Below are 10,413 nucleotides of genomic sequence, written 5' to 3'. Positions count from 1 at the left end.
GGAACCTCCATACTGCTTTCCAAAGTGGTTGAACAAGTTTACACTCCTACCAACAATGAAGTAATGTTCCCTTCTGTCCACATCCCCTCCAGCATCTGTTGTTGTTAGAGTTCTTGATTTTTGCCATTCTAACTGGGATGAGGTGGTATCTCAATGTTGTTTTGATTTGCATTTCTTTTATGGCTAGGGAGGTTTAGCATTTCTTCATGCGTCTATTGGCTATCCTTCTTTCTTCTTCAGAGAAGTTTCTCTTCAAGTCTTTCGCCCACTTATTTATTGGGCAGTTGTTTCTTTGAGGATTTGTTATTGGGGGATTTAATTTTTTGAGTTCCAAGTATATTTTAGATATGAGACCCTTGTCCATTGTATGGCTAGTGAAGATCTTCTCCCAGTCCGTGGGCTTTCTATTGATCTTGCTAACTATGTCCTTTGCCACGCAGAAGCTCTGCAAATTCATGCAATCCCATTTGTCCAACCTTTCTTTGATTTGTTGTGTTTCCGGGACGCTATTAGGAAAATTTGCACCTGCTCCAAGGAGACCTAGGATTTCTCCTATTCCATCCTGTAATGTTTTCAGAGTGTCTGCTTTGACTCCGAGGTCTTTGAGCCATTTGGAGTTGATTCTGGTGCAGGGTGATATATAAGGATCTAGCTTTAGTTTTCTACATGTAGTTAACCAATTTTGCCAGCACCATTTATTGAAGAGGCTGTCTTTCTTCCATTCTATTATTTTAGCTCCCTTATCAAAGATTAGTTGGCTATAGGTCTGTAGGTTCATTTCTGGGTTTTCAATTCTATTCCATTGGTCCTCAGATCTGTTCTCATGCCAGAACCAAGCTGTTTTGATTACTATGTCTTTATAATAGAATTTGAAATTTGGTATTGATATTCCACCAGCAGTGTTCTTTGCATTGAGGAGCGTTTTTGCTATTCGGGTTCTTTTTTTGTTCCATATGAATTTTTGGATTGCCTCTTCAATTTCCTTGAAGAATGAGTTTGGAATTTTGATAGGTATCGTATTGAATTTGTAGCCATCTTCCTATAATAATCCCCCATTTACCTCTTGGCTGAACGTTTAAACTGCCCATTTTTTTCTACAGTGTGAGTTACATTTAGGAAATCAACAGTTTATTTTAATGCAATAGCTCTGTACCAAGAATCTAGACTTAGTATCTCTTGCCCTTTAGAGATAAGTCAACTTAGATTTTTTGTTCACACACCCCTTATGGTGTAAGATGGTGGTGATTAACATTACAGAAACAAATTTCTTAACTGGCTTTTTTTTTATTCTTTTTGTACCCCAAATTCGCAGTCTTTTCATCATGTGTGTTTCAGCATGGCTGGAGTCTAGGCAAGGTATTGGCATCTCCCAGTGTGTATGGACTGTCCCATCTCTTGCTGGTTACCTGCAAAATTCTATATGCATTGGTTAAAGACCACTGGTGAAAGACCACACTGGCTTTTGCAGGCTGGTGTCACTGGTTTAGGCAGTTGTGACAACTTTGTTCTGTTACATGGGTATTTCCAATGCATAGGAGCAAACTGCATCTTGATGCATTGTGGTCCCTTGATCTTATAGGGAATTGATCATTGCACAGGGGACAAAACAGAGAATTAAAACCTGAGCCTTAGTTTACCAGTCATGGTCAGAGGTACAATATTTAATCTTAGCATAGATAGACATAAGAAATAACATAAATCACAGCCAACTTAATTACCAATTTCATTGACTTGGAAAGGAAACCAGCTTTTCTAACTCCTTTCCCATGGTCTTTTAAAACTGCCTTTTTAAAAAAATTTTGGCTTATAGTCATGTCACAAAGCAATTCAGATTAAACAACAGCTTCCACTGACAAAAGATTTTTAGCAAGCAGAAAAGTTGGTAACTTTGGAACCATTACTATTTACATATTTTACATATAGAAAGACAGAGATGTTTGTGCACAGATTATAGAGCATATTAAATGCTAAAATTTGCCATTTAAAACTTTTGGAATTTTAGCAGTAATACGTTGCCTAATCATGGTAGAACCACATAGTTCACAACAAAAAATTTCCAACAACAAGGAACTTGTACTAAACAGGAATCAAGACATGAACAGACATATAGCATGACATAATGGCCCCTATCCTGGTCAGGTAAGGGGGGATGTTTATGGGACCCAAAAAACAGGCAAAGAAATTTATTCTGAAAGCAATATTCACGCCCCACCACCTCTTCACTCAGCTTCCCTCAGAGCACCTTGACTAGTTCCCTCTGCACCGACACCCCTGTCATGTTACCCCAGGGACCACAAGGATCGTTTTTGTCTGTATTTTACCCTGCCAAATATATAGCACAGTCCTTCCTCTTTCTGCTTAGCTCTATAATCCCATGGATATCTGTAAGTATTCAAGCTAGCTTTTGTCCATCATTTTTTCCATGAGTCTGGTTTTTTTAATTGCTACAGAATTAAATTTAGCAAAACCATAACATAATTTGTTATAGAACTAGAAATTTGGAACTAGAAAAAGTAATATTCTCCTCTTGAGAAATTCACTTTCACCTTCCATAACAGTGAGAAAACACAGACTCTCCACAATATCCACACTAGTGTTTTATTACTGAGAAGAACAGTAGCATGGTCAACAAGTGAAAAATTCACAAGAGACTCAGTAGTAATTAAATATAAACAGCATGTAGTAAAATCATTTTGGCATTACTCATCCAAATCCAAATGCTTAAGAATCATGTATTTATTTTTCCACCAAAGAAACTAGTAATAATAAAAGTTTTACAATTTCTAGTAATAGTAATAGTGACAGTGTTATAATGCATACATAGACCACACATATACTGGAAGACTTTTGGGGAGCAGTGGAGAAATTGATGCTCTCATGTCCTTGGGTTAAAGCATGACAGTACTTCCCCATCTAGCACTAACAAAACTCTCTGGATGATCTGAGTTCAATCTCCAAGTTCCAGAGCTCATATTTCTGAGAAATGTTTATAAAATTTCCTTGAACATCCATTTATTAATATAAAAGACACAAGTCAACAATTTCACTATCTTAATTCTTTGTCAAGCCTGTAAATAATTGATACCCATTCCTTTGGTCCAACCCCTGAATAATATGAAGGGGCATCATCCCTACTCTACACAATGAGAGGATGAGAAATATTGGCTCAGTGAGTGGTTTCCCCTTACACCTAGCTTAATTCTGACATGAAGGATTTCTGTATAATTTACAGAGGTTTCTGCCAAAGGTTTCCCTATGTTGGGTTTCTTTTTTGTGTGAGTGCTCTAATGCTGGCTGAAGGTTCATTTCTGCTTGAAAGACGTCCTCTAATGTTCAGTTGACATTCTATCTTGTCTCTAGGTCTCTGAAATCTATAGAGAAACCTCTGAAACTTCTGGCTAAATATTGGTCTACATTTAGTATACTCATATTTTCTCTCCTTATTATGTTCTTGGATGTACTGAGGACTGACTTCACATTAAAAATTGCATATTTGTTAGACCTGTTAGTTTTCTTTTCTCCTATGTGATTCAGTTCTCTGATGAACACTGTGCTATGCTGTCGAAATGGGGTTTTCTACATTGGTATTATTCATTCCTTGTCTTTCTTCTGTGTGCTCTATAAACACTCATTCATGCATGATTACTAAGTGAAGGACCTTTTTGATACTTGTTTCTTATTTTATTTTATTTTATTTGTGAACATACTGTACAGAGGGGTTACAATTACATGGGCAGGATAATGCATACATTTCTTACCAAGCATTGCAGCCTCCTCCTTTGTTTACCCTTCACATCCCTTCCCAGCCTCCCCCCTCCCCACCCCACCGAATCCCAATCCTCCCCCCTCCCCGCACCGACGTTGTAAAGCTCGTTTTGGACATGACAACTTGTACTTCTCATTGTTGCAACAGGTCCACCTGTTGATACTTGTTTCATTCATAATGTTTTTCTCCTGTGTGCTTTCTGTTGAAAATTTAACTATGACTTCTTGAAAACTTTCCATATTTTTTTATTAATAAGATTTTGTTTCCGTGTTCATTCAATTTGGAACCATGAGGTATGTCTTCTGGCTAAAAGGTTGCACATTTGCTACATTCACAAGGCTTCTATCAGGTTTTGGTTCTATCATGCAAATTTATTTTTCTTTCAGGTGAGACTTTCCATAGTTATCACATTCCTTAGGTTCCTCATGTGTGTGGATTCTCTTATGCTTCCTGAGGTATGAACTCCAAATGAAGGACTTTCCACATTTGTTACATTCATAAAGTTTTTCTCCTGTGTGTGTTCTCTGATGGAGATTAAGTTATGAATTAAATCTGAAATACTTTCCACATTTGTTACATTCATAAGTGTTCTCTCCTTTGTGTGTTCTCTGATGATCTAAATGTGAAATACTTCCACATTTGATATATTCATAAGGTTTCTCTCCTGTGTGTTCTCTGGTGAACAATAAGGTGTGACTTATGTCAGAAATATTTTCCACATTTTGTAGATTCATAATTTTTCTCTCCTGTGTGTATTCTCTGATGAGCAGTAAGTTGTGACTTCACTCTGAAATACTTTCCACAGTGGTTACATTTATAAGGTTTCTCTCCTGTGTGTGTTCTCTGATGAACAGTAAGGTGTGACTTATGGGTAAAAGACTTTTCACACACATTACATTCATAACGTTTTTCTTCTGTGTGTATTCTCTGATTGAGTGTAAGGTACGATCTAAGTCTGAAATACTTTCCACATTTGTTACATTTATAAGGTTGCTCTCCTGTGTGTGTTCTCTGATGAACAGTACGGTATGACTTATGGGTGAAAGACTTTCCACACACATTACATTCATAAGATTTCTCTCCTGTGTGTGTTCTCTGATGGACAGTAAGGTGTGACTTACGTCTGAAATATTTTCCACATTTTGTACATTCATAATGTTTCTCTCTTGTGTGTATTCTGTGATGAGCAGTAAGCTGTGACTTTACTGTGAAATACTTTCCATATTGGTCACATTTATAAGGTTTTTCTCCTGTTTGTGTTCTCTGATGAACAGTAAGGTGTGACTTATGGGTGAAAGACTTTTCACACCCATTACATTCATAAGGTTTTTCTCCTGTGTGTGTTCGCTGATGGAGAGTAAGGCATGATCTAAGTCTGAAATACTTTCCACATTTGTTACATTTATAAGGTTTCTCTCCTGTGTGTGTTCTCTGATGAACAGTAAGGTATGACTTATAGGTGAAAGACTTTTCACACACATTACATTCATAAGGTTTCTCCCCTGTATGTTTTCTCTGATGGAGAGTAAGGTGTGATTTTGATCTGAAATACTTTCCACATTTGTTACACTCATAAGTGTGTGTATTTTCTGATGGACAGTAAGGTCTGACTTCTGTCTGTAATACTTTCCACATTTGTTACATTCAAATAGTTTTTCTCCTGTGTTTGTTCTCTGATGAAGATGAAGGTGTGCATTACAGGTAAAAAAAAATTTCTACGTTTGTTACATTCATAAGGTTTCTCTCCTGTATGAGTTCTCTGATGTACAGTAAGGTCTGACTTCTGTCTGAAATACTTTCCACATTTGTCACGTACATAAGATTTCTCTCCTGTGTGTATTCTCTGATGCAAAGTGATGTATGACTTCATTCTGAATGATTTTCCACATTTGTTGCATTCATCAAACTTCTGTTCTGTGTCAGTTCTGTGATGCCTCCTGAGACCTGACTTTTGAGTGGAAAATTCCCTACATTCTTCATATTCATAGGGTTTCTCTTCTGGTGTTGTTTGAGGTTGGTCAGAACTTAGTTCTGATGTCTTAGAGATTGATTTTGCATATTGCTTAATACTCATCAGGCTTCTCTGGATATTTCCTCTCAGGTTTTGTAAGGTATAAATCCTTACTAAATGATTTCTCACATTCACTACCAGACTCATTGTAGGAGAGCGTGTTCTGACACTGAATGAACTCATCCCTCCTCATTCTTAAGGAGTTCTCATCATTCCTATTCAGATCTGTCTTCTGTTTTGAGGTCAAGTTAGAAGTTGTCACTAATCTCACTCTTTGCTCTATTGTCTATTTGTGACAACTACGTCATACAGACATTCATCTGGACCTTCCTGGTAAGTCTCAGTCACATGCTCCATTTTTTTTAATATCTAAAATGAGTCATATAAAGAAGAAAAAAAACATACATAAGATCCAAATACTCCTTAATGAAAAGACATTTTTCCCATCTTAACTGTTACAAATTTTAAAATATTAAAGTAGAATTGATTTTTGAGAAATAAATTTCTTTCATCACAATGTATTGATTAAGAAAGTAATGCTGTTCCTTTTTTGTCATGGAGCCTGAACTCCAGTCCTGGTGTTGTCCTTCAGCTCTTCAGCTCAATGCTAGCTTTCTACCACGTGAGCCACAACACCACTCCCAATTGTTTCTGCTTATGTGGTGCTGAAGAATCGAACCCAGAGCCTTAGGCATGCAAGGCAAATACACTACCACTGAGCTACTATAATCAAGAACTCTAATAAGATGTTAGAGGGGATATGGACAGAAGGAAACCCTACTGCATTGTTGGTGGGAGTGTAAACTTGTCCAACCACTTGGAAAGTAGAATGGATACTCCTCAAAAGACTCCACATAGAGCTCCCCTATAACCCAGCAATTCCATATCTAGGTATTTACGCAAATGATCACAAACAAGACCATACTAAGGCTACCAGCACAATTATCTTTATTGCCGCATTATTTACCATAACTGAGATAAGGAACCAACACAAATGCCCCTCAGTAGATGAATGGATCAAGAAAATGTGGTATATATACACAATGGAATTCCATGCATTCATTGGAAAGAATGATATGGCTCCATTTGTTAGGAAATGGAAAGACTTGGGATAATTATATTAAATGAAGGAAGCCAGGCCCAAAGAAACATAGGTCCCATGGTTCCCCTTATTTGCAATAACTAATATATGTCTGAGACAAGCAGAAATGGTCAATAAGTTGATGTTAGGCAAAATGAACCCTAAGATAAGGACCCAAATGTTTTTGTTTCTTTCTTGCTATAGTTTCTAACTATATTTATAAGATATTTCTTTGTTGCTTTTATGTCCCTCCCCCACGGTATAACCCCTGTTTTTACTGTATTTGATGTAGGTATAATTTGTGGAGGGGAAGGAGGACCCATTCCAACAATGAGATGTACAAGACGTTATGTCGAAAAACGAACTTTACAACTTTGGCGAGGGGGGAGGGTGGGGGGAATGATGGGAAGAGATGGTAACGGGAAACAAAGGAGGAGGCAAAAATGCTTGATAAGAAATGTACTCATTACCTTGCCCATGTAGTTGTAAGTTCTCTGTAGAGTATTTTCACAATAAAAAAAGAGTAAAACTGGTAGTTTATGATGGAAATTTTTTTTCTGTGTTTCAGGTTTTTCTTCTTTTTTATGTCAAAGGAATTATTTACACAATTTACTAAACTATTTACTGGTAGACTTTTAACCTGTATATTTTAATATTTAGCATTCCTCTTTTTTCCCAAAAACTGTTTTGATTGATCTTATTTTCTTAAAACAATTTTATATTGTGCTACTTTACTTCTCAAACATTAGGAGAAGAGTATTATCTAACTTTGGAGATTGTAACATTTTTATACAAACCTTTGTCTTTCACCTAAGAATAAGGTTTTATAACCACATTTCTTCAGTTATAAGTTCTCACTGTGAATTATTTTAAGTATCTTTGGAAATTTTAAAATTTGTTCCCCTCCATCTTAGACAGAAACTCATCAGACTTTTATTTTTTTTAATTAATTAATTTATTTATTTTTTGGTCGGTCGTGGGGCTTGAACTCTGGGCCTGGGTGCTGTCCCTCAGTTCTTCAGCTCAAGGCGAGTACTCTACCACTTGAGCTACAGCGCCACTTCCAGTTTTCTGGTGGTTTATTGGAGATAGGAGTCTCACAGTCTCTCCTGCCCGGGCTGGCTTTGAACCGCGATCCTCAGATCTCAGCCTCCTGAGTAGCTAGGATTACAGGCGTGAACCACCAGCGCCCAGCTCATCAGACTTTTAAACCCTCAGACTCATGAATTAAAGCCACATCAGCTCACCACCTAGTTAATCATTCTCTCTAGACTGAAAGCTTTGGTTCTGTATCTTGGCCTCTACCTTCCTTATCCTTATCAGAGGATAGCAGCCTTGGCATAGTCATTTGCTATACCTGCCTAGTCCTAGTTTCAAAGAAAACTAAATCGCATTTTTGACATTTCTAATTTTCTTTTTTCAAAACAATTTCCACAAAGAGAAAGAATTGCTAACTTTACCTTTACTGCCATACACAGTTCAGTGGGCATCTACAAGCATTTTTGATTCACAAGTCTAATACAAAGATCACCTAGTTCTCTGCCACACATGGGACTCAGGGGAACTAGGAATATTATTGGTCAGTACAGAGCAAGATGAATTTATCAATTTGGTTCTGGATCCAAGATCACTATGCAAGATGCCTTAACTCACCTGGTAAATTCTTGTCTGAGGCTTCTGCCATATATGGCTTTTCATCTTGCTCCAGCTTGATAATCAATTGAGGTTTAGGACCGGTGTGCCCTGTTAATAAGAGTGAAGAACTATTGCTCATGCTGTGTCAAAATTGTTGTAAGATTTCAGATATCCTGTTAACAAGGTTGGTCCCAAATCTTCTTTCATTTCTCCCTGGCTCCATGGTTGACTTTCCACGAGGCTTGATTTAATTTTGCAGGTTGTGTGACTTGAACGCAATTCTGTTTCTCAAGGTTAGCATTCTATTAGTTTGAGTCCTAACTCCACTTCCAGTTTAAGAGTGGTTATCTTGACATAAGAATCTCTTGGAGATTTCACTGGCAGTTTTTGCTTCAAACTGAAAGCCTCAGATTTCAGACTCCTAAGAATTACAGGCATGAACCACTGCATCTAGTACTAGGTTTGGATTATAAATAAGTACTCCCTCTAAACTAGTGATTTCCAGTACATATTTCCAATAGTGATAAATAGGTATGTATGTATGTAAGTATGTATGTATGTATTTTCTAGATTGAATATCCACCCACAATAATCATCTCAAGTTTGGGAAGACAGTCTTCTCTTTACGGAAGAAATTTTGGAATTTTTTAATTAATTTTTTAAAATATTTTGTGAACAAACTGTACAGAGGGGTTACAATGACATGGGCAAGATAATGAGTACATTTCTTATCATGCATTGCAGCCTCCTCCTTTGTTTACCCTTCACATACCTTCCGAGCCTCCCCCAGCGCCCCCAACCAATTCTCCCCCCGCACACCCCTCCCCCCCAAACCAAAGTTGAAAATTCGTTTTCGACATGAAAACTTGTACTTCTCATTGTTGCAATGGATCAACCTGTATCCTTAAACGACTTGTTTTTCCCCATCTCCTCCATAAATTATACCGACATCAAATATAGTGGAAACAGGGGTTATACTGTAGGGGACGGACATACAAAGCAACAAAGAAATAATCTTATAAATGCGTTAGAAACAAATGAATGAAAGAAAAAAAAATATTTAAATACATATCTATGGGTTCATTTTCTTAACATCACATTATCTGACCTTTTCTGCTTGACTCATACATATACTAGATATTGCAAGTAAGGGATACCATGGGACCTAAGTTTCTTTGGGCCTGGCTTACTTCACTTAATATAATGTTTTCCAAGCCTTTCCATTTCCTAAAAATTGGGCAATGTCATTCTTTCTGATGGAGGCATAGAATTCCATTGTGTATATATATCACATTTTCTTGATCCATTCATCTACTAAGGGGCAGCTGGTTGGTTCCATCTGGGTTGGTTCCATATCTTAGCTATGGTAAATAATGCTGCAATAAACATAGTTGTACTGGTAGCTTTAGTGTGGTCTTGTTTGTAATCATTTGTTTACAAACATTTGTTTGTAAACAATCCCCCAAAAGTGGGATTGCTGGTTCATAGGGGAGCTCTATTTGAAGTCTTTTGAGGAACCTCCATACTGCTGTCCAAAGTGGTTGAACAAGTTTACACTCCCACCAACAATGAAGTAAGGTTCCCTTCTGTCCACATCCCCTCCAGCATCTGTTGTTGTTAGAGTTCTTGATTTTGCCATTCTAACTGGGATGAGGTGGTATCTCAATGTTGTTTTGATTTGCATTTCTTTTGTGGCAAGGGAGGTTGAGCATTTCTTCATGTGTCTATTGGCCATCCTTACTTCTTCTTCAGAGAAGTTTCTCTTCAAGTCTTTAGCCCACTTATTTATTGGGCAGTTGTTTCTTTGAGGATTTGTTGTTGGGGGATTTAATTTTTTGAGTTCCAAGTATATTTTAGATATGAGACCTTTGTCCATTGTATGGCTAGTGAAGATCTTCTTCCAATTCTTGGGTTTCTATT

General features: G+C 37.2%; 1 pseudogene; it reads right to left on the bottom strand.

Moving 5' to 3' along the window:
* Positions 1 to 4,137: 4,137 nt before the first annotated feature.
* The window catches only part of LOC138815560 (zinc finger protein 658B-like), a 33,243-nt pseudogene continuing 26,967 nt past the window's right edge, over positions 4,138 to 10,413 (bottom strand).

The sequence above is a fragment of the Dipodomys merriami genome, unplaced genomic scaffold (assembly GCF_024711535.1).
Source record: "Dipodomys merriami isolate MVZ:Mamm:240054 unplaced genomic scaffold, mDipMer1.0.p SCAF_65, whole genome shotgun sequence".
Classification (NCBI taxonomy): Eukaryota; Metazoa; Chordata; class Mammalia; order Rodentia; family Heteromyidae; genus Dipodomys; species Dipodomys merriami.
Note: the sequence above shows the minus strand (reverse complement) of the source record. Positions and strands in the feature narration are given on the sequence as shown.